Genomic DNA, 26813 nt, shown 5'->3' with positions numbered 1-26813 from the left:
TCCTAGGGCAGTCAGGGTATTTTCATCTTTTCACAGGCTACATTGCTCCGATTGAGCTGACATTTTGTAGGCAACCATAAAATGTCATTCTATACAACTTTCATGTTTTGTGATAAGCCTAGTTCGGCCTCTAACATGATGAAATAGAACCAGACAGAACTGAAGCTAAGATTTCCTGAAATCTGGAATTTTTGTTATTTCAAGCTATAATTCATATTTTCACCTTGAAACTACCACTACTACTACCTTTACAAGATCATATACCACATATGTGCATCATACAACACCAACCCACAAGAAACCCTAACTCAAAAGTCATTCCTCTAATCATCAAAATCACTTGAAATAAGCATCACAAACACAATACCAACATTAATACCCAACTTAATCATGATTAATGGAGAAAGAATGGTTGATCAGCCATTATACCTCAAGACACAAGCTTGCAAGGATGATCCTTCACCTCTCCTTGAAATCTTTGATTCCTTAAACTTTCCAAGCTCCAAACTAGTGATTAATCGGTTTAGTTTTTCTTGTTTTCACTCAAATGGTTCAAACTCAAGATGGATTGAAGGTGTTTCTCTTGCTCTCTCTCTCTCTCTCTTAAGCTCGGCCAAAACAGAAAAAAAAATGGAGAAAAATGAGCTGAAATGGGATATAAGAAGACAAGACAAGAAGGTTTGGTTAAGGCCATAGGTGGCCGACACTTGGCACCACCAAAGCCATCCAAATCTCTCTTTCTTTTCCTTGCATTTTGGGCCACATGTTTCGGTTATAAGGCTGAGGATGAGGGGGGATATTTTGCAAAAATATCAAGGGTATGTGGTGGTCAAGTGGTGGGTTCAATCGGTAGTGATAGATACCCGTCGGTTCGAGCCGTTTTTCCTTAAATCGCGTATACTAGGGTTTTAACTTATAATTCACTAACTTATTATTATCACTTCTAATCATACTCTTAAAATCATCTAAAACTCACTCTAAATCACCAAATTTGATTCCCACTCTGTACCGGATAGTCACACTATGAAAAAAAACGTGAAAACCCTAATTCACTCCAACTTGAAAACGAAAAGTGAAACCCTACTTCCTAGGTTCATTTGCACTTATTGTGGGGTGATGGAGTAGTAGGGCTATTATAAATGAATAATTTCCAAATAAAAGGGCATTTTTAAGGAAAACGTGAGGGCTTTTACAATTCCATAAATTGAATTTAGGGTTTCGGTTAAAATATGAGAAATTTGAGAAAACGGTCAGTCACAAGTGGAACTAGGGTTTTGATTAGACGTTTAGGGTTTCTAGTCTTTTAAAATAAAACAAGGTTTTAAATCAAACCCAAAGAAATAACTTTAGTCTCTTCTTTAAAGCAAAATAATGTTTTTAAATTAAAAATAAACCAAAGAAAACTGTAATATCCTCTTTAAGACTAAACAAAAGATGATCCTAAATGTTGGGGTATCACAATCTCCCCTCCTTAAAAAAATTTCGTCCTCGAAATTCATACATTTATTCGTAAATTCATATGTTTATTCGTAAATAAGTATAAGCAAATAAAAGCATTTTCAAAACATATTGAAAATAACATACTTTCTTTATATACATATCATAGCAATTAACACATCCTACGGTACATTAACCCTGGGTATTACTCAGGCCCTACACTTAATCAAAACTCGAAGCACGTGAATCATAAGGATCCCAAATCCCACGAATCTCTTCAATATATTTCAAGTCCAGACTATTCGCATTCCCCGTGCCTTTGCTTTCGCCATCCAAACTTATCCTAATTTTACGCGAGATCTCAACTTATTGTAAAGTTATCACTCTTTGGTACTCGGGGACAAGAATCCGAAAATGTGATAATTCACCACTCAAGCTGGCCAGGCTCAAGAGCAAATCACCCGTATTAGGGATTCCTACCCAACATACATATCTAAGGTCCCCAACAATAGACAATTATTTTACACATAACAAGTCAATCCCTACAGTTCGAGAACCCTCTCCCGGAACGAGTTCAATAGGAGCTCTGATACCATCTGTGACGGCCACACCTCCCCCTGGGCTTACCCTAGGGTTTAGCGGACCGCCTGCCTAGCTCTCGCCAGGACTCACTCGCTCACATCAATGAAAATAAGGTGCAACCTTGATAATAAACGAAATAACGGTTCCCAAGATTGGAACATACGATTACATTCATTTCTATCTCAATCATCCATGCAGTCCCAAATACATCAAAAGATTTAAGTTCTCAGTACATTCAACCCTAATCGAGTGACTAGCGTGAGTACAATTACAAAATTCAAAACAACTAGACTACGCTATTCTGTACACGTCTCACGCCTCGCTCGTACCCCCTGTAAGGAAAACAAATGGCGTGGAATGAGCTAAAAGCCCAGTGAAGTTCCAAATAGCAAGTTAACCCTTATTTAAAAGTGCAAGTATCACGTAGCAAAGTAATGAGCATGAATAGTCCATAAAAGTGAGCGATAATACTTCAAGTAGCAAATCTCAAAGTGAGCGAGTGTAAAAGTTTTTCAAAAGAAACAATAATCCAATAAACAATAATCACTCCAAAGTATAAGGATACGGATGGCTCTCAGGAGCCAAATTCCCCTTTGCATCACCAGAGCTTGATCAAGTAATAGTTGACACTCCGTCAATCTTCAAGTAAGTAACCAATCCAGTAGAGCACCACTTACACTACTTTCCGTCCACCATTCACACCCCCTACTGGGCCCAAAATCCTCAATAAACACGGGTGATAACACTCGAGTATACCGATTAGTCGAGGAGATATCACTCCACTCGACAAAACGAAAGACCCATCGTTCGTTACCCAAGCGACCAAGCCCTTGTCGGCTCGACTCGATTAACTAGCCAATGGGGTTTGGGGTCCCCAAAAAGTCGACTGAATTAAAATAAAAGTATGGAAACGGGAATGAGAGGCACCTCCCACTCGGATAAAGTGTGGTACATGCTGCCGCTCCACACTTACAAATCAAGTACAAGTATATCAAGTTAATTGCAACAATAAAGAAGAAGATATCATATTAGGGCAAGTGCGATAAAGTACACCCTTGCCCGATCAACAAATCTCGTATCATGTATTTTCATGGATCAAGCATTAAAACAAGTGTCCAGTTCAACCAGATATTTGGAAGCACTCACCAAAAGTCTAGTGCCTCTCAAAAAAACACGTTCAGGTCCAACTCCTTGGTTGGAGTCCAAATCTGCGATAAAATATCATTTACGAATGTAAAATTTTCTAGAGTTCGAAACATAGGAGTTTCGCTTCAAGAAAATCAAGTAAATGTAACTCGTTTAAGTAATATTCAAGATACTTATCAAATTCTAAGAAATTCATGCTCGCTCTTAAGATTTTGAAACTTGGAAACAATTATACTTTGAAATACCATTTAGGTCGACGAAATGGAGAAAAGTATATCTATTAGTCATAAATTTCATTTTTCCAAGGGTACATGGTCGGCCAAGTTCTATCTTATATACCTCGATAAAAGAAGGTGCAAATATCCTAGATGGTTCAAATAGTAATCACTCTTAACCCTTACTCAAGTCGCAAGTATATTTCTCTAGTCCTCGAGCATAAATTTGGGCAGCACGCCCTTTGTATTTACCTATTTTCCAGCCATTTATGGCTTCATTCTTTTCCTCAATCAAACCCAAAGTTACACACAACATAATTTCATTTCAATAGCCATTCAATAGGCTCAAGGTAATACTGTGACAGCCCCACCTCCCCCTAAGGTGAACCAGAGGGTTCGGCGGACCGCCTGCCCGGCTCTCGCCGGGACTCAGTCGTTCACTACAATCCTCAAATGAATTACAAGAATAAACCTCAAATTTTACAATATAAATCTCCAATATACATCAAATTCTCCAAAAATTACATGTCATAAGCGAAGCGGAAACAATTCCCAACTATACATAAAATGATTCCAAATCCAAATTGTACAAAACATAGGCCATCCAATCACGTGCACAAGTACTACAAGCCCTTCCTTCGCCTTGAGCCCTGTGGAGGGGAATAAAATATTTTTGGGGTGAGCTAGAAGCTCAGCGAGTAACCAGAAAATCAGTAATCAAATCTGTTTAACAATGGTTCATTTCAATGATGTCGTAAATCAAATGATAAGTCTAGAAACAATTACAACGTTTACAAAACATTAAATATGGAGTATCAATAATTCAAGAAACATTTACAATGGAAAGCGATAGTAACATTCATGAAAAGGATACGTTCGTTCTCCTGTCATTTCATTGCATTTTTGGTTTCATTCGTGCATTCATTCACCCTGTCCCTGGCTTTTGGCCAGGCTCCACCAACCTACAAGGTAATACTCGAGTATACCGAAACGTTCACCCAAGTCCCTAATCGCCCGACCGAGTCCGCTTCTGGCTCGAGACGACCGGTAACAAGGGGCAATGGCCAGTTCAGCCCAAAAGGCTTACATTCATGCACAATTAACATTTCAATCGCTCAATCATTAAAATTTCACAATCATTTAGGCTAAGTGCGATAAAGTACACACTCGCCTCGAAAACTCGTTTAGCAATCATTGAAAGCAAAATCAATAATAACAAGACACTGATATGCAAGCACGCATGATATGTAAGAAAACAGTTCCAAAATTAACTTTGAAAACAGTTCAAAAGTAAATAATGTGGGAAAGCGGTTCAAAAGTAAATAATGCAAGAAACGGTTCATAAATAATTTTAGAAATAGTTTGAGGTCACTCACCTCCATGGCTCAGAAATCATCCATCATATATCATTGCCTTGCTCAAATCCGAGTCTTAGATCACAAACTCAATGCAAACAAATCCCTTCAAAGTTCGGACAGCACTTCCCCTAAATTTCTTTACTTTTCCAGCCATCAAGGTTTCATTATTTCCTCAGCCAGTCCCAAAGGTACACACACAACAACAAGTTCATCTAATAGTCATTCAGCAAGTTCCAAGTAGTACTAGTACAATTCAAACTAGGGAAAAGTCCGGAAATGAAAGTTAAGCTCAAAACCAGAAAAATAGTTTTGACGTCCTTTTGCGGTAATGGCACCAAAGGTACTACGAGTATCGGATGGAGGTCCAAGACCCACCGTTTCGAAGCTAGGAACCAGGGCTACAACAATGTAGAAGGTCACTCAGTCCAAATCCCAGCACAACTAAGTCAAATATGCCAAATAACAAACCAGAACCGTAATTGCAGGTTTATAAATTACACTATGCTGTAATCAGTACAACTCAGTCTAAACAGGTCCAAATGCAGAAATTCCAAAGGAATATGGTAGCTAGGACATCAAGCTACATTTCATCAGAAGACCTCAACACCCAAATCTGTAACAGCCCCACTTTTCCCTAAGGCGAACCAAAGGGGTTAGCGGACTGCCTGCCCAGCTCTCGCCAGGACTACGGATCAGATTAGAGCTATCTATTGCGATCCGGAACTTACAAACGAGCGTAAACAGGTCAAAATGGTAAAATAACCCAAAATAAAAAAATGAAATCCGGAGTCGGTCAGGAATAGTAACCGATCCGTCAAAACCCAACCGAAAGAGCACGCAAACATTCACATCTGAACTTTAGCGATTACAATCCAAAAGGACATACAAAAGTTTTCAAAAGTTAATACATCTACACGGTTTGCCAAATCAAAAGAGAAAACGCCCCAAAAGTATACTTAGGGTTTTAATACATGAGCTATACAAAAGATATGTTCAACTAGCTCAATTTGGCAGCCATTTGTCAAATCCAGACCAAAAGGGCAAAATTTTCCTGTAAGGAAAACAAAAGGAACAGAAAGGGGTGAGCTTGCGCTCAATGAGGTACCAAACAGATAGCATTGAAATCATGGCATTTCACATTTAACAAATCAGACACACATGTCAGATGTAAAGCAAAGGAACCAATGATTCAAATCAGAAGGATACGGGTGGCTCTCAGGAGCCAAATTTCCAGCGCAATACTTGATCCAAACCGGTTGACTCTCCGTCAACGAATATAGAACCAACGCGTCCGTAGACCCCTCTTATCACCGAATTCCGTCCACCAAACACCCCTTTACCGGGCCCGCTCACCTCAAACGAACAAAATGGTAATACTCGAGTATACCCGGAATCAAGGGTCTCAATACCCAAAATCCCCGAACAGACTACCGTGGTTCGTTATCTAATCGTCCAGGCCCTTGCCGGCCCGACTCGAATAACTTAGCCACAGGATTGAGCTCATAAGTCATAGAAATCCGAACAGATGCAGACACAGATAACAGATTCAAATTTGCATAGGTAAATTGGCATATGAACAGACTAGAGAACGAGTGTGATAAAGTAACACCCTCGTCTCGGACAAATAAACAGATTGCAGAGCAGAAATCAAGTTAAATAGCAATGGAGGGGAGTGGTGCACTCACCGGCTCAACTTCAAAAGTTTTCACTTCAGATTGGCCTTAATCGCCAAGAAACCCTAAAATAACCAAAATAAACCAATTGAAGGTTTTACTTCCAGAATCGAGTAAACAGAATGCACATGTGAGGCTCGACTACACGTCGTACGCCTTGCCAAATAAATACTAGTGCAAGAATGCAAAAACACGATTCCCTTGGAAACGAAAAGGTAGGCATGAAGACCATGAAGGCGCAAACAACCCAAAAGCCCTTTCATTTCTACCAAAAGGTAAATCCAACTTAAAAGAACCAAACGGCCTAGAAAATCGGGCAGCACTTCCCCTAAATTTCTTACTTTTCCAGCCATTAAGGCTTCATTATTTCCTCAAATCAGCCCCAACATTTCACACCAAAGGTCATCTCATTTCCCAAAAGCCGTACAGGGCTCAAAGTGGTACAAGTACAAAAGTTAGCTAGGAAACAACCAAAATGAAAGCAAGCCCTAAGAGAGACTCGACGACGAGTCATAAAACAATGCTAAACACAACCCCAATAGGGTCTCATATGCATAAATAAGCATGATAGCAAACCAGAAATTAGAAATAGCATTAGTCTTGGCCCCAAATAGAAAAACTGTTTTGCCCTTATTTTGCGGTAATGGCGTCAAATTCACTACGATTATCGGATGGGGGTGTAAGACCCACCGTTTCGAAGCCAAGAAACAGAGCTACAACAATGTAGAAGGTGACTCAATCCAGTTCCTAACAAAACTAGGTCAAATATGCAAAATACTATACCAGAATTCCCAAAAACAGGTTTGCCAATCACACAAAACTGTAAATTTACTATAACTCAGTCTATACAAGTCCAAATGCCCGAAATTCCAAAAGGCATATGATAGCTAAGACATCAGTAACATTTCATCAGAAGACTCCCAACTTCAAATCCAAACGCAAATCCAGTCAAAATAGGCAATTACTAATCGAGTTCCGCAACATTCTGTTCACCAAAAACAGGCAACAGTAAAAACGGCATTTAACTCTCTCTATACTACTCCAAATGGCCCTGAAATTTTGCAGGCACTTCATACTCACCAATACTACAACTTCAGTTTTGAGAAAAGTCCAATTTCGGCCGCTAGCTATGACCTAAAAATTCGGACAGAATAGGGAACCCTAACTTTTCACAATTCACTTCAAATCCAAAATTGGTTGCATTTATCAACAATTCACACCCACTAGAGTCAAAGCCCCTTATTACCAACCATCAAAAACAACCATACCATCAAAATCATATGAAACCAGAAAATTCATCACAAAATGGAAAACTTCACTAAATCAAGCCAAACCAAGAAATAAATCATATATTCCAACACTCAAGCCACTTCTAAGCATACTATAACCATCATTAGGTGTAGTAGAGGTTCAAGCATCACTTACCAAGTATCAAGAGATGTAGAGAGGTGTTGGCCACCTTAGAACTTCAAACAAACTTCACTAATACCCTTACTATCACTAGAAGGAAAGATTGTATGGAGTAAAAACTAAGTTAAACACTTGATTTGGTGGATTTGGACAAGTTGGAAGCTTGAAATGTTGAAGAATTTTCTTCCTTCTTGCAAGTGAGAGGTTCGGCCACAATGAGAAGAAAAATGGTGAATTTTGTGATTTTTTTGAGATATATAATCCTTTGGTCAAAAAAGTCAAAAATGTGAATAGTATTTCTTAAGTCAACTCCAATGATCTTGTGACACTTGTCACTATCATAAATGCATTCCTATCCTTTCTTTTCTCTCTCTCATCAATCAAATCTCACTCTCTACTTATCTCTTAACACCCGATAATTTTTTCACAGTATCCGAAACTTAACCTTATTGGCCGAATTTTTCCGAACTTTTCGCACTAGTGGGTCCCACATCCAATAGATAATCTTAATTTTCTAAAAATTCACCAATGCTAGAAAAAACATCTAAAAACTATAATTGCTCATAAAATTCACCAGGAAAATATTTCTAAGCCAGAAAATGCAGAAAAATTATGTAATTAAGGGGTAATAAACCCTAGGAAAAATATTAGGGTTTTACGGGTTCTCACATTTTGGATCACCATCTACAGAGTAAACTAAATAATCTGGTCTAAAGTCCTTTTCTACTCTAGCTCTTTTACTTCTTCTCAAATTTTCATTAATTCCAAAATTTTTCAAATGTGTAGAGTTGGTTTCATTTATTATTTTTTCCTTTTCACCCCCACTATTTCTTAATTTAAATGGAAATTTATCTTCATGAAAAATTGCGTCAAGTGATTCTATTATAATGTTACTTTCTATGTCATAAAATCTATAAGCTTTACTGGTTAAGGCATATCCAACAAATGCACACTTTCTAGCTCTAACTCCTAGTTTAGGAATTTTTGGATCGGCTAATCTAACATATGCCAAACAACCCCACACACGAAAATAGTTTAACTTTGGTTTTCTTTTATTCCATAACTCATAAGGTGTTAAAAGAGTTTGTTTTCTAGGCACTCTATTCATTATGTAATTAGCTGTCAGAATTCCTTCTCCCCAAAAATTCTTTGGTGCACTTGCATTCACCATTATTGCATTTGTTAAATTTATTAAATTTTTATTTTTACGTTCTATTACACCATTAGATGCAGGTGAATAAGGCGGAGTAGTTTCATGAACAATTCCTAAAGATTTAATGTAATCAATTAGTCCCAAAGTTTCATATTCTTTTCTTCTATCGCTTCTAAACTTTTTAATTTTCTTGTCAAAACGATTTTCAATTTCTTGTACATATGTTACAAGTTTTTCATGTGTTTCACTTTTATGTTTCATAAGATATACATAAGTATATCGAGAAAAATCATCTATAAAGGTTATAAAATATCTTTTACCACCACGTGTAAGAGTGCCTTCAAATTCACAAATATCAGTATGTATTAATTCAAGTAAATCACTACTCCTTTCTACTTTTACATGTGGCTGTTTTGTGATTTTTGTCAAGCTACAATACTCACATTTTTCAAAATCATTTTGAAGCTTAGGTAACAATCCAACATAACTCATATTCTTTAAGTATTTAGAATTAACATGACAAAGTCGAGCATGCCATAGATTAGTACTAGAAGCAATATAAACAGAACTAAGAGATATTTTATTCATTTCAACATTCAATTTGAACATACCATCATATGCATAGCCTTTTCCAACAAATGCATTATTTTTTGTAATCACATATTGATCAGAATCTATAATTTGCTTGAATCCAGCTTTGTTGAGAAGATAGCTTGAAACCAAGTTCTTTCTGATTTGAGGAGTATAAAGAACATCTTTCAAAGTTAAAGTACGGCCAGAGGTGAATTTTAGATCCACATCACCAACACCTACCACCTTAGTGGTATGTGAGTCACCAAGTAGGACCATTTTACCTTCTTCAGCATGAGTGTAGCTTTTGAACCAATCTTTATCATGGCAAATGTGCCTAGAAGCACCTAAATCTACCCACCACCCTTCATGATTCTCTAGCATGTTCACCTCAGTTATCATAGCCACTAAAGGCTCTTCAGCTACATGAGCTTGAGGTTTATCACCATGCTTTTTAGGTTGTCCACGTTTTCTAAAATAACAATCCTTGGCTTGGTGGCCAGGTTTTCCACATACAAAACATGGACCCCTAAGAGTTTTATTATTGGTAGAAGGGGTTTCTTCTTTCTAGGTCCTTTATATTGATAATGTGGTCTATTCTTATTTTTCATATTTTTTCCTCTAGGTCTCAAGTATGCATTATTCTTAGAATTCTGACCTCTAGAGACATTATCAGTTGAAGTAATAAAATGTACCTTATTAGTGTCACCATTGCCATTTGTCTCCTCAGATTTATCTTGCTTCCTTGCCTCCTCTTCAATTCTAAGTCGAGCCATGAGATTGACTAGACTGATCTCCGACTGCTTGTGGCGTAGTCCCTTTTGAATATCCTTCCAAGAGTTTGGTAATTTGTCAATTATAGCGGCCACTTGCATTTGCTCATCCACCTTGATGCCTTCAGATTGAATTTCATGAACTATATTTTGTAGTTCATGTATTTGAACAAGGACAGATTTGTTTTCTGCCATTTGATACTTGAAGTAGCGGCTACAAGCGTATTTCTTGGCTCCAGCTTCTTCAGTATCCTATTTCTTTTGCAAAGCCTTCCAAATTTTGTTAACTGTGGAATAAGAAGTGGAATAGTAATCATAAAACTCATCAGATAAGCAATTAAGAAGATAGTTTTTGCAATCTTCTTCATCACTTCTCCATTTTTGAACACTTTGTTCGTGCTTTTGCTTCTATTGCTCATCCATGTCATCAACGCAGATTTTGGTTGGATTTTTGGCCGTAAGTACCCAAGCTACCTTCATGAGTTTTAGGTAGAAAAGTACTTTTTTAGCCCATCTTTTGAAGTGTTCGCCATTGAACTTGAAAGGCTTGTTGAGATCTGTAGAGCTTCCGACGGATGTAGGGATAGTAGAGTTAGTGTTGCTCTCCATTTGAGTATCGTCTTAAAATTGTTGGAGGAGAGTACACGAACAATCTCTGATCTTCAAAAATAACTACCTTGGAATTGACAGCTACTAAGAAGTTCGGTAGGGCTGAGGCGCATAGAACGCTCTCTTTAAGACGATACGTGCCCCTATGGTGCTTTTTAAACCGATGCAAAAGGTCTAGCGCGCCGCCTCCAGGATACAACAACCCAACTCTATAGTTGTTACATCTCTTTGATCTGCACAACCAAGAGAAGCAGAAGCTTCCCAATATCTTTCTTTGCCCAAAGAAAACAGAATGAAGGAGAAAGAAATGAATGTGAGGAGGATAGTATTTTAGAGTGGTTTTTTGTTGTGAGAAGAAGTGTGTCAAATCCTTTTGAGAACTCCACTATTTTTAGGCTACAAAATCTTAAGTAAAAGAAAAACCAATGTGTAACAGTTTTTCATATTAAAAGGTAGTTAATTGGTAGGATTTGTAACCTAAAGAATTAATTCACATTTGAATGGGTTATACAGACTTATTCAAATAATTTTTTTGTAACTCCCACAATAATTCTTTTGTAACTCCCACAATAATACATTTGACCAAATAATTCTTTTGTAACTCTTATTCAAAAAATTAACTCATAATTATAACTCCATTCAAAATGCAATGTAACTCCCATAATAATAATTCCCATAACTCACCAATGAATACTATTGTAACTCCTTGAAAAGATTTAGCCAAAAAATTAAGATTTTATTAAAATACACCAACATGCAGGTGCGATATAATAGAATTTGAATACCAATGTATTAGAAAATTAGATTCAAATAAATATATGGTGGGCACACATAGCCATCCTCACCTAATACATATCAATAAAAGACTATTACTCCAATAATAGCAATTGATGATGCCAAGTCATGTACGTCCAAATTTCAAAATTTATTACTCATTGCAAGCTCCATTGCGATGACATACAAATGCACGTGGTTTGACAGTTACTTAATTGACGTGTTAATTCATGGCCTTTCACTCTTTTCTTTAATGGAGCCAGTTGCCAACCACAATAGCAACAGGCAATCGAAGTTAAAAAATCGCTGCTTTCATGCACCAGTCTATACCAATCCCTCCTGAGCCACTAGTATCATATTAGGCTTCGGGGGTGAATTTAATATGCCGAAACACAACCGAATCAGAAAGATAAGTAATCTATTTAAATTAGACTTAATTTTATATATATTGTTAGTATATACACTATCACGATTGGATGAATAATTCATGAGTAAATTTTGAATTTGAAATTTAAATTTTGTATATATGTCATATATATATATATATATATATATATATTTAATAGTGATAGTGTATACACCGATAGTATATATAAGATTAATCCATTAAATTAACATGACCATCAGAATACTGTCAGCGAAGCTTAACATTAAGCACCAGATTACGAATGTCCTAGAAGTTTATTATAGATTCTAATAGTTTTGTCCTAAATTTAATGAGCCAAACAAGGACAAAATTAAGACATTATTGATTAACAAGCCATGAATGAGGAAACCTAATGCTTTGACATCTATACTAGACATAAAAACAAGATCTTTAATTCATTTTTGTAAGTCACGGTAGATACGTTTGGGGTGTATCTTATGAGTCATAAGGTGCAATTCATTAATATAGTGACATCAAGTACACGATAATTTGATTAGTACCAGGATGATAGATTAATATAGTGACATCAAGTGCACGATAATTTGGTTGGTACCAAGACGATCTATCGATATTTTGTGATGTTGCCTCTCTATCACTCTATTATATTTGTGTAAATGTTGAGTCAAGACACAAGGATAGTTATAATTAAAGAGAGCAATCAAGAACTTGTATTTATAGTATTTAAGCCCCAAAGTTACAGTGTCATAGATAGATTAAATGTGTTATCATATGTAAAAATAAAGTTTGGGTGATCATATTTATACACGTGATTATTTATGCTTTCATTTATTGGGCAAATATCTTAAAATTATATATAAAGAATATCATGTGTGATCATGTATGCCACACAAAAATACTTTAGAATAAAATATTAAGATAATTAAAATTTCCGAAGAGGTTAGGAAATTAGGATTTTAAGACATGTTGTCCAACACAAAAAATGCGACTAGCTTCGACATGCTTCCTCCATATACTTTCGGTATTCTTTTTGTTGTGGATGACAATTATTTAAAATAAAAGAGATATTGGCTGTAATTAAATTTGTAAGACAACCTAGCATTTGGTCTAAACTCCTATCAAATATTCAAAGGTCACCTCTGAACCCCATCAAAGTAGGCATGGCCATGGTTCCATTTGGAACCGGGAACCGAACCGGAACCGGACCGTTTGGAACCGGACCAGAACCGGAACCAGAACCGTGGAACCAGAACCGTAGTAGAACCTTGGATAAAGGTTCCGGTTCTGGTTCTCTAAAAAATAGAACCAGAACCAGAACCGCCGGTTCCAGAACCGTTAAAAAAATTAAAAATAATTAATATAAAAAATAATAAAAGTAGAGACATCATGATGATCATCATGATCCACCACAACCTTTTGACCAAGCTCTCAACGGATCCAAGAGGAAAAAATTGCAAAGAAGGGCTCCAAAGAAAAAGCTTGTATTCGAAGAAAAAAAGGGAGCTTCTTCAATTTTTGCTCTCGGGGGCTCTCAACGGAAGAAAGAAACAACCATACGGAACCGGAACCGGAACCGGAACCATAAGGAATCGAAATCAGAACTATGCGGTTCTGGTTCTACCTCTTTGAAGAACCAGAACCGCCGGTTCTGGAACCAGAACCAGAACCATCTTATATGGTGCGGTTCTGGTTCTACCTCTTTGAAGAACCAGAACCGGCGGTTCTGGAACCAGAACCGGCGGTTCTGGAACCGTGGCCATGCCTACATCAAAGGACTCTTTGTCCACAAGGGTTAAAAGTATTAAACCCCTAAATAGTTGTACTTTGTTCCTTTCAATTCAATAATTAGGCACTTTTCTCCCAACTTTATGCTTCAGGACAAAAATGCTCCGTCTATATTAATATTATTTTATTTATTTTTCTTCTTTTTTGTCCTTTTCTACTTGTCCCCTTTTTTTTTGTATTTTTTAATCTTTCTCCCTTCTCTCATATGATCAACTACTTTCTTCTCTTTGCTATTTTTTTCTATATATTAATTTTAATCTTCTTAAACTTTTTTTTTTTATTTCTAGCTCTTTTACCTTTTCTTATTGGAAGTAACAATGATCATAAAGTCCATGCAATAACAAGGTATGCGTTATCTATGCACATTGACTATTTTATATGTTACTTAAATAAATACATCTAGAGTTTAGAATAAATTAATTTTAATAACAATTACAATAAATTTGGATCATAATAACATAATGGTTAATCAATTATACATAAAAAAGTAAATAAAAAATATTAGCTATTTTATTTTTTTGGACATACTTTTAAATATTAAGTAATTTAAAATTCTAGTTTGCTAATCTCTTTTTAAATAGTCAAATTGCTAGTAAATATACAATTTTTTATTATGACAGGCATATATCAATTTTTTACACCATATAGTTTGTCTTGAATCCTCTAACAATGCAAATACATAAAACAAGAATGAAATTATAAGTAAAAGATAATTACACTATTATAATAAGCATACAAATTTTAATACTAATAGGAAAGTGAAACAAAATACTAACACGAGGGAAGTGAAAAAAAGTTTAAAAAGAGAAGAAAGTAGTGGCAAAGAAAAAAAAGAAAATGAATAAATAAAAAAGAAACAAAATAAAATAGTAAAAGCACTAATATTTTAAACTATCAAATAGGTGGACAAGATGTTTATTTAATGAGTTCAGAAGGCAAAACACAAATAAATATAAAGTTGGGAAGGGTTTAGTACATTTATCCCTTTCCTCAAGCTATCATACTTTCAGGAAACGACTTAAAATTCGTAGTCAAAGCACATTCATGAAATTCTTTGCAACATAATGCTGGTAATTTGGATCATCAAACTCCACAATAAGATTTGATTTTACATTCAGATCTCCTTCCCCCCTCAGTCATGCAAAAGAGAAGATACTTGTAGGGATCAAATGGCGTAAACTGCAGTGGGTGTTCATCATCAACTAATTCTTTGGGTACTTGAACTATCAAGTCCCTCACGAATGCAAATAGGCCAATAGAATACCTTTCTGCATTTCCAGACATCATAACCCGATGATGTGGAGCTTTAATCCTGCCATTAGTCCATGCCTGGCCAGTCCACCAACAACATTACAATCAAGAACCCTTGTACTGAACATTATATTACTAACTCGTATATATGACAAAATAGATTACACTACCCTTAAGAACATTTCAACTTCGCCTAACTTGATTACCTTAAAATTTTGAAATATTAACGGGTTGCATTTTACAAGCTATGCGTCTTCTGCTACGCACTAATGTATAACACCAAGGTTGCATACCCTGATGCATTTACATATGCCCTTTCCGAGAGTTAAACTTAATTAGGGGTATAATTGTGATAATTTAATGAGAAAAAGTGTCAATATATTAGAGTGTATGACATAGACGTTACATTCACTGTGTAACATAAGATGTTACATTCACTGTGTAACCTATTAGCTCATATTATAATAGATCGGATTAATGTAAGAATATTCGAAAACTACATCAATCAAGAATTTATAAAAATTCTTGCATTACAGAATTTTATAAAAATTCTTACAAAATTCTAGATGGGACATCCCTTACAAAAATTCTTTATTTACTTTTCTCCTACATGTGTAGAATTTAAAGAGGAACAGTGTGTGGCGTACCGTACATACATCCCCGGCGATGACAACAAAAGAAGTAGGAGACAACGAATCAACAAGCTCCCAATCACCATTCTTAGTCTTGATCTCTAAACCATTTACATGCCCTTGATGAAGAATGGACATGAAGTTGGCATCTGTGTGAGGGATAAGACCCATATTCTTTTCATTTTCTCCGGGGCTGTGGTACTTGAACATCTTAAGAAGGTAGTACGTGGATCCAAACAATAATTCACAATCTTTATCTACCCCATAAGTCTCTGAAACCATCTTCAACACCACTTGATTTAATTCAGCAACAAGCTTTGAGTACGACAGTGCAGTTTCACTGTTGAATTTGAGAAATCATAAACTCAATAAGCACTAGCAATGAAAACGGAAAAAACATACTTCTCTAGTTGACTAATAACAACAAAAACAAGCAATTCAGTTATCCCGAAGATTACCTAAAATTGTTATTTCCACTTGGCCATATCACGTTGGTGAATTTATGAACTCCTTCAAAAGTAGTGGCATTTCCAATACCAAAAGATTCAAAAAGAGGAACAGTAGGTTCTCCTCCAACATAACCATGGGCAGGTGAATCAGAAGTGTTAAGAACTTTGGTTTCAGTTGGAAGATTAAATAAATTCTCAGATGCATGTAAAATATCTTGGCGAAGTTCCAAAGGAACTTTATCATAAATAGCTATGAAACAGCCATACTCTTCCAAGGCACGTACAACTTCATCCCGCGTAGATACCCAAGAAGTGAAGGCTGAATTTGAGGTTTTCCCAGTGAAGTCGATAACTGGAAGCAGGTTGTTTTGTGTTATTGAGCCCATGAGTAACAATCGGTATCTGGTAGCTAGCCTTGCTTGGAATTTTGAAGTTTAAAAGGAAAACAGACTCTTTGCTTTATGCTTAATTTGCTCAATACTAGTAGTAATATATAGTAACATTGTGCTCATGAATTAAAAGCATCTAACGGGCGGAAAAGGCCAGAAGGTACCTTAATATTAGTTAAATGATGGTAGCTAGTTATTGCCATCATCTTATATCCTTTGAAGGCCAGAAAAAGAAGTATAGAAAACCAAAAATGTCGTCTTCGATCGCATAAGTGGTTTGCCTAAGAAACTTTTATTATTGATTGTTGAATAATTTTTATGGTGGGTGTCTTGGTAGGAAGATGGAGAGCATCTTTCAGCAATATACTCATGATTGACTAATGCTAAGTCCATTGGACATGTTAAGCTAATATTGATAAAATAAAACCGAGTACGTTGAATGCAATCAGCATTTTATTCATGAGCAATTATTGTTAGATAGAATGTCCATTCAAAGATAAAATTAAAAACCCCAATTATGTGTGTGAAACAAGGTGATTGATGAAGAAAACTTTGGCTTATTATCACTTTATCCTCTTAGCATTTGGTGCCACTTCAATTTTCACCTTAATGTTATTTTTTATTCATTTTACCCCTAAAATTAACGGTTAAACTTATGGAGTTTGTTAATTCAAGTGAAAAGATATGTTTAGTTCTTAAAATTATTATCACTTTGGCCCCATAAACTATTACCTTATTATCAATTTAACCCTAGAGTTATTTTTTAGACAATTTATCCCACTATTAAATCAATTTAGCAAATTAAAAAACTTTAGAACAAACTTTAGAACAAAGTATCTTCCTCTTTGTATAATAAAAATAATAAAAAATTTTGCGCGGCTCTTCTTCTTTTTAGAATAAAACAAAGTCAAAGCATTAATCTTTTTTTTGTGGCAATCTTATTGATATTGAAAAAGATAGAAAGGTAGGGAGGGAGGGAGAGAGAAAGTCAGTTTAATTTTTAAAAAAAGAATTTAATATTTTTATTATTTTAAAATGACCTTACTTTTCTCTTTATTACCCAATTCCAATCCTAAATCCAACGACATTAAAGTAATACTATAATATTAGATTTTTCCTCATTTTCTTTTTTTTTTTGCAAAATTTAATTTTCTGTCTTCTTGTATCCTATCTCTTTTTCTTTTCCTAGTAATAATACGTGGAATTTTTTTTTTTTTTTGAGAAAACTCTTTTATTTTTATGTTTTAATTGCATTTCTATGGATTAAAGTGATAGAAACATCATATTTTTGTAGGTTTCAATGATTCAATCATCAAATAAAGTGAATTAAGAAGATATTTGGATGAGTGTTGATGATTTAAAGTGATTTAAAGGAAATATGAAGTGTAATATGTTGATAAGAGGAAATGCAATCAAGTGTAAAAGAAAGGAAGTTTGACAGTTTTGACACCTTTTGGTATGTTGGCTATATCTTGAGTTACAAGTATCAGATTGAGGTAATTCTTGAACTATTTTGAAACTAACACGTAGCTCTATACAAGGGTATTTTGGTCATTTCTCAATCTTTAGAGCTCCAATTTAGATGATTCTTGAAGCATTAGAAATTTATCTCAAAGGAATACATTTTGTGTTTTGCACAAGAAGTAGTTCAGCCTCCATCATCAAGAAAATAGCAGTGGAATTTGGTGCAAAAACAAAGTAAAGTTGAATACTGATTAGAAATGAGGAAACCTGCAATAAGGCAAAATGTGGGTCAATACGCGACCTCATGCCCGCATATTCTTCAATCAATTCTGCAACTTACTCATCAACTTGTTATGCATTCACATAACTTTTTGCAGCTCAATTCCAGCAAGAATTTTGACTGTATCTGTAAAGAAGAGCATGGAGACTTGTAGAAGAATATTTTGGAAATCTCAAGATTTATTTCACATCAACTTTAATAAGTCATTGTAGTTTGAATTCCTCTAGAAATAGGAGTCTTGGAGAACATTTTTCATAATTTTTGAAAGGGCTAAAAATATTATCAAAATGTAGTTTTCACTAGTTTTTCTTAATTCATTAGTATAGGTATGGTTAGTGTAGTTTATCTATCTTGTACTTATAGCTAGATTTGGATGAAGAATTAAGGAGTAAAATGGAGAGTCGGTGTGACAGCCCCACCTTCCCTTAGGGCATACTCCAAAGGTTAGTGGACTACCTGCCCAACTCTCGCCAGGACTAACTAACCCAAAATTATCACAGGTAGTAAAACGTACAACATTACTTCAAAATACCGCAACCCAGAATTTTATACAATTCAAGCTTAAAGTACAAGTCAAAGGATTCAAACTTATGCAATTACATATAAGGTTTACTAATACCGAGGAGCTTAAACAAAAATGTCTAAAGTCTAGAGCTAGCTCCACTCTTCCCTAAAATCACGTACCCAAGTCTTCGCCCTTGTAAGGAAAACAAATGTGACAGGGTGGGTTTTCGCCCAATGAGGTGCCACAGGTCATGCAGTCGAAAATCATATAGTTAGAACTTTAATCTATCAAATATAAGCATCAAGTGAAGAAATAAATAAACACCACAACTAATACAACGCGGTTCAAATAAAAAGGATACAGATGACTCTCAAGAGCCAAATTCTCTAGTTGCATTAGCTTGATCCATACTCATTGACCCTCCATCAACGTTTAGAGAAGCAAAGCCATTGACCATAGATGCCCACTTTACACCAGTTTTCGTCCATCATAAATACCCCTTATTGGGCCCGAATACCAAATAGAAACAGTGGTGGTAATACTCGAGTATACCAATTATCAGAAGTATCCAATATTCAGTAAATCAATGACAGTTTTTCTCATGGCCCGTCAATCTACCTCGACCAGCCCTTATTGGCTCGATTCGATTGACTACTAACGAGGTTTGAGCTCAAATTCACAGTAAAGTTGTCGGCTATTGGGCTCTAAATGATATCCAAGTCATGCACAAGTAATAGATTTCAAATGAACAGTCTAGATTCAACCAAATCACAGTCATACAAATCTTAAATTTCAATTACAAGTAGTTCACTTTAAGCAACAAGTCATGCAAGTGGTACACTCATCAGTTCAAGCAAAGCAATATCAAAAGTTTGTTCCCGGGTTATGCCCTTGATCACCAACAAACCCTAAGAACAACCAAGATAAAAGTATTATGATTCAATTATCCAAAACTTAGGTGAACCAAAGAAAATCCAAGTAACTAATAGGGCAAAGATTCAAATATGGTTTTGGAGTTGAAAGAAAGCGTTTGGATCCAAAGAACATAAGTAACTAAGGAATTCCTCATTCCAATTCATGGTTGGAAATTTCCAACAGCAAAATAGTGAAGAAAAACAACCAAATCTCGAGTTTAAAGTGGAACAAATGTGACTAGAAAGCATGTTAGAAGAAACCATTACTTTTTCTTGTTTTACACATGGTTTTGTCAAAATTTCAACTTATACACTACTACCAAGGTGCACTCAAGCAATCATAAGCAATCTAAATCCAAACCGAACCAAAATCACCCCTCTAACGTCACTCATATCACAAGAAAGAGAGTAACAAAAATTTCAGCAGCACTTCCCCTTATTTTCTCAACTTTCCCTTCCAAACTCAACACTTATATTTCATAGCAATCCAACCTCAATCACAACCACAATTCATAGGCTATAAAGAACACTCATTTAAGGCCACAAAGCTACTTAAAATAGACTATTATCTAGACCAAACATAACCATAATAAAGCTGAAAAATGAAACCCTAAACTGAAAATTTTCCTCTACAAGATGAAAATTTCTATAAGGAAGCCAAAATAACATATAAAAGCTAGAAAATTCACATGGCAAACCTAATAGATCATAGCCAAGCTCAAATCAACATATCAAAGCTAGAATTTCTCACTTAAAGCTGGACCTTTCCATTCACCACACAAACCATGAAATTTTCAATGAAATATACCAAAATCAAGCTTTAAATCCACTCATATGCACGTAATAAAAGAAAGACAGTGTCTTAATATGGTTACCTTGAAACCCTATGAAGAAATGGAACCCAAGAGCTTCTTTTTCCCAAATCACTCCACCAAAATCTTTAGTCCTTCCTAAATGTCACCTTTTATGGAGTAGTTTGCAAGATTAAGATAAAAACTCAAGGATTCAAGCAAGATTCAAGATTGAAGATGAAAGTTTTCTCTCTCTTTTCCCTCTGAAATTTTCGGCCAAGAAGAAGAAGATGAAGGGTTGTTTTGGTCAAATTTTTGTTTTATTAAAGGTTAAGAATGGTCTTAGTCAAGGTCAAAACTCCAAGGTTTTGGTGACAAATGGCTTTCAAGGGTTTATCCTCTTCCTATTGTTTTCCCATCACAAAAATATCTGGTCAACCTCTAATTATCCCTTAACACTTTATAAAATAATATTTCTTTGCACGAAACTCCTCCTAATCTTCAAAATTTATCGCACACACCACACCAGTGGGTCCTACTTCCATAATGTACTACGAACTTAACATGCACTAACTTATGATAGAAAATGATTAAAAATCTTGACTCTCTTATAAAAATATGTAGGAAATTAAGGCATAAGGCAAAGTAAAGAAAATGTATTCCAAAAAATAAAATAAAAATAATTTTTCGAGTACTCACACTCTTTTCCCCTTAAAAGAATTTCGTTCTCGAAATTCTCACCTTGATTAACAAACAGTTCAGGGTATTTCTTTTATATTTCCTCCTCCACTTCCTAGGTTGCCTCTTCTATACCGTGGTTTCTCCACAGGATTTTCACCAAGGAAATTTGCTTATTTCTTAATTCCTTAACCTTTTGGTCAAGCAATTACACAGGTTTTTCCTCATAGGTGAGAGACTTATCTAATTCAATTTCTTCTGGTCGTAAGCTATGAGTCGGATCAGAATGGTACTTCTTTAGCATCAAGACATGAAAAATGTCATGAATTTTGGATAAATTCAGTGATAGTTCGAGTCAGTATGCCACTTTTCCGACTCGTTGAAGAATTTTGAAGGGTCCCACGAATCTTGGTTGAAGTTTCTTTCCTTTACCTGCCATGATACTTCGCAACAGAGTGACCTTAAAAAATACGAGATCTCCAATTTCGAATTCCAAATCATTCCTTCGATTATCTGCATAACTCTTTTGTCGATTTTGAACTGTTTGAAGTTTCTGACGTATTAACTTGACCTTTTCCTGTGCATCCTCCATCCATGGCACTATTATTGGATCTAAAATCTTCTTTTCCCCTACTTCATCCCAATGAACTGGTGATCGGCACTTTCTTCCATAAAGAGTTTCATATGGTACCATTTGAATAGACGAATGATAACTGTTATTATAAGAGAACTCCACCAACGTCACATGCTGGCTCCAACTACCTTCCAAATCCAAGATATACGCGTCCTTAACATATTTTTGAGGGTTTGAATAGTTCTTTCCGATTGTCCATCTGTCTGAGGGTTGTATGTGGTACTGAGATTAATTTGGTCTCTAATGCTTCTTGAAACTTTTGCCAAAATTGAGACACGAATCAAGGATTCCTGTCTGAGACTATATTCACAGGTACTGCATGTAATCTCATAATCTCATCCATGTACAACTGAGCCAACTTTTCCATGAAATACTTCATATTCACTGGTAAGAAATGGACCAATTTGGTTAACTGATCAACGATTAATTATCCAAACGGCATCATGGCCCCTCTACGTCCGTGGCAAACCTGAGACAAAATCCATCGTAATGTACTCCCACTTTCATTCAGGTATCTCGAGGGGTTGTAACAAGTCTGAGGGTTTTTGATATTCGGTTTTAACTTGTTGACAGGTGAGACAGGTTTGAACATACTGAGCAATTTCTTTGTTCATGTTATCCGACCAATATAATTCTTTTAAATCCTGATACATCTTATTGCTACCTGAATAGACCGTATACTTAGATCGGTGAGTTTCTTCCAAAATTTCCTTTTTTAACGTTTCATCCTTCTGTACAACCACTCAGTTCCGATATTTCAAAATCCCCTTGGGACTTAAATTGAAATCAGGTAATTTTCCTTTTTGCACCTTTTCCATCCACTTCTGTACCACAGAATCTTTCTTCTGAGTTTCTTTGATTTGATCTAATAGAGTGGAACTCACCGTAATATTTTCAAAAATCACCTTCTGGCATTCAAGGCGAGGATTCCATACACTAAGCTTTTCTAACATATTCCATTCCTTAATCATTAATCCAACCACTTGAATCTTTCGACTTAGGACATCTGCTACTACATTAGCCTTTTCAGAATGATAATTAATCGTACAATCATAATCCTCCAAAAATTCCACCCATCGTCGCTGTCTTATGTTTAGCTCCTTCTGAGAAAATAAATACTTAAAATTCTTATGATCCGTATAAAGCTCGAAAGTTATCTCATTCAAATAATGTCTCCACTTTTTCAGAGCAAAGACAACAGCTGCTAATTCCAAATCATGGGTCGAATAATTTTGCTCATCAGATTTCAATTTCTTAGAAGCAAAGGCAATCAAATTTTCATTTTGCACTAATACGCATCCAATCCTCTCTCGAGGCATTAGTGTATATAGCGAAACTGTCCTTTCCATTAGGTAGAATCAAAACTGGTGCCATGGTCAACTTTTTTTTTCAATTCTTGAAAGTTAGTTTCATATCTAGTATCCCAAATAAAGTTGCCATACTTCTTTGTCAAATCAATTAAAGGACCGGTAAGTTTCAAAAATTTCTTAATAAACCGACGATAATATCCTGTCAGACCTAGAAAACTACGAATCTCAGTAGGATTTTCTGGCTGTTTCCATTCAGCAATAGCTTCTACTTTAGCCGAACCTACTGTAATGCTATCTTTCGAAATCACATGCCCTAGAAAAGAGATTTTCTTCAGTCAAAACTCACATTTACTAAATTGAACATATAATTGGTGTTCTCTCAGAATTTGCAATACAATCCTCAAATACTGCTCATGCTCCTCTCAGATTTTAGAGTATACAAGAATGTTATCAATAAATACAACTACAAACCGATCTAAGTAGGGTTTGAAAATCCGATGTATCAATTTTATAAATGCTACAGGAGCATTGGTTAATCCAAAGGGTATTACTGCAAACTTAAAATATTCATATCTAGAATTGAAGATAGTTTTTGGTACATCCTCCTTCTTAATTCGCAATTGATAATACCCCTGTCAGAGGTTTAGCTTAGAAAATACCACCGCTCCTTGCAACTGGTCAAATAATTCATCAATATGTGGTAGAGGGTATTTATTCTTAATTGTCACATCATTCAACCCCCAATAGTTTATACATAGCTTTAAACTTTCATCTTTCTTTTTAACAAAGCGTATCGGAGCTCCCCATGGAGATCCACTTTCTCGAATAAACTCTCGTTCCAATAAATCTTGCAATTGCAAGTTCAATTCTTTAAATTCAGCGGGTGCCATCTGATATGGAGTTTTAGAGATAGGCGTTGTCCCAGGTAATAAATTGATCTTAAATTCTATATCTCTCTTCGGAAGTAAAGTCACTAATTCATCAGGAAATACATCCAGATACTCCTTTACTACTGGTACATCTTCTACCTTCAACTTATCTGTCGGAGTATTTATTAGAAAAGTTGGGTAACCCTGCGCTCCTTTACTCAACAATTTTCTAGTTCAAATCCCCTACATAAGTGCAGATGAGGCTAACTTATCTCTCACATCTAACCTTAAGGTTGCCTCCTAAGGTATGTGAAATTTTACCACTTTTCTTTTACAATCTAGTTGAACATCATATTTAGCTAACCAATCTACACCTAAGATAACATCGTACCCCTTAATGGCTAAATTTATTAGATCCCTCAATAGTTTTCTCTCTCCAACCTAAATTTTACAATTCTTATAAACCATACTAGTGATCAAATGTTGGTCACCCGTAGGAGTACTAACTTTTAAATCGTATGGTAGTCTAGCAAGTTTCACATCAATTCCACACATAAAACTAAGGTTGACAAAAGAATGGATAGCACTGGGATCTATTAGAATCTTAGCTAAACGGTGGAATACAGGGATCGTACCTTCTATCACCTCAGACAAATCAGGGAGCTGGTGTTGCTCTATTGCATACACCCGAGTCGGCACTTTCGGTCTATTCTCTTCCACCTTTATTTGCCTAGGGTTTGTTTTATTTGACTGCTAGGTCCCACTCTTCTCTCGAGATGGGACTAGACAGTTGGCGATCTGATGCTCGGCACTTTCACAGTGCAAACATTTTCTCTCCTTCCTCCAACAACTTTCCTCCGTATGGTTCAGCTTCCCATAGTATCCATAAGAGACACAGGGAGCTGATGCCTAGCCTCCTTGTGAGGCACCTCTTTGTTGCCCTCTCCCGCCTTGGCCTCCTCTTGATGGGGCTCCTCTGGGCGTCCCCGGAAGTCTTATTCCTCATGTCCCTCTCCCAAACTTAAGAGGTATATTCTTATCCCCTTGTCCAAAGTTACCACCAGGTATACCTCGTTTCTTTCCTTGAAAAGTTTTAACTTGGAGCCTCGCACTCTCAACCCGTTGAGCTTTCTCCACAACGTCACTAAACATATTGATTTGGGCTACTGCTAAGTCTTTCTGAATTTCGACATTTAGCCCTTGTACAAAGCGCCTTATTTGTCTTTACTCTGTTACTACTAGCTCAAGAGCAAACTTAGATAGTCTGGTGAATTGAGTTTCATACTCCGTAACGGTTTGGATTCCCTGACGAAGTCTAATAAATTCGTTCTCCCTTTTCTCCTAAATCAAAGGCGAAAAATATTTTGCATTAAACTGCCTCATGAAATTTACCCAATTTCTTGGGGTTTGCTCTCTTTCCCATTTAGTTCGTATCACATTCCACCAAGAACGGATTGCTTTCTTTAACTAGAAAACAACGAAGTTTGCTTGCCTATTCTCAGTATAATGCAATGCTGCAAAGATATCAATCATTTTCTCCAACCATCTCTCGGCTACATTACGGTCAGGTCCTTCAAGAAATTTTGGTGAGGAGAATTTTTGGAATCGTTCGAGTGCTCTATCTTCCCCTTCTACATGGTTCCAGGGTTATCAAGTTGGTTAACAGGGTTTTGGCCCTGACGATCCACTATTTGTGCTAGCAAATCTGTCATACGTTGGATGGCTGTAGCTACTTGTGCATTGGGATTGGTCCCTGATTCGCGATTCTGTTCAGCTGCTGGTTGGGATTACCCCCTTAATTCAAGGTTCTCTGTGTTCACGCCCACGGCCTCGTCCACTACGTCTACCCTCCATTTGATTTTTAACAAGTCTAGAATCGAAATGCAGATGCAAATTAAAATATCTAGATGAATGAGCAAGATGCAAGAATGTAAACAAGCCAGAAAGTCAAGTATATCTAACACAATCCCTTTCATACATGTCACATAGTAAAAGTCAGGTACAAACAAAACAATCCCATATACACAAGTTGCAGGTTCATATCAAAAATATAGTAAACAAAAACTATACCAAAAGGACAACAACATCCAACTAGTTTTCCTAACTACCCCTCACATAGGGTCAAAACATGGCTCATAGAAGCTCTAACCTAATTTCCAATAGAGCTAATAGATGTTTCATTTCTAGGGTCATAACCTACGTCAGCCAAATTTACATCCACCACCTCCCCAAGTAAAGCCCTATATTCCTGCAAAATGCCCTCGATTCGGTCTCCTACCTCCCTTAGCACCCTAGTGAGACGTTCATTCACCACTTGCACCTACTGGTGCATAGCATCCATATGTTCTTGCTCTTGACCAACGGCCTCCTGCAACTCCTAGATTCTATCCCTCTGCATCTCCATAATTCCTCTCATTTTTTCCATCTTAATTTGGTCCCTAAGACTGGCACACCTAAGTCTTCTCCTCTCATCTAGTACTGCCAGGACCATATGATTAGAATAGGAGTAGTTCTGGCAATGACTACATCTTCTAGTCCGACTTGTAGAACTCCAACGTCGGATTGGTCCTCATAGTCAACAATTCAAAGGTGCCTCTGAGGCGGCTCACTTCCACTCTCTCCATTGGTTCCTTCCATGACCTACAAGGATAAGCACAGTTTACAACTTAGGCAAGTTTAATCATACTTAAAGATACTCTAACACATCACACTAAAGCTTCTAAAATCAAATTTCTATTTTTCGCAGGCCATTTCTAACCTAGGCTTTGATACCAACT

This window comes from Coffea eugenioides, chromosome 1, assembly GCF_003713205.1.
Source record: "Coffea eugenioides isolate CCC68of chromosome 1, Ceug_1.0, whole genome shotgun sequence".
NCBI lineage: Eukaryota > Viridiplantae > Streptophyta > Magnoliopsida > Gentianales > Rubiaceae > Coffea > Coffea eugenioides.
The sequence above is the reverse complement of the archived record's forward strand: the minus strand, read 5'-3'. Positions refer to the sequence as shown.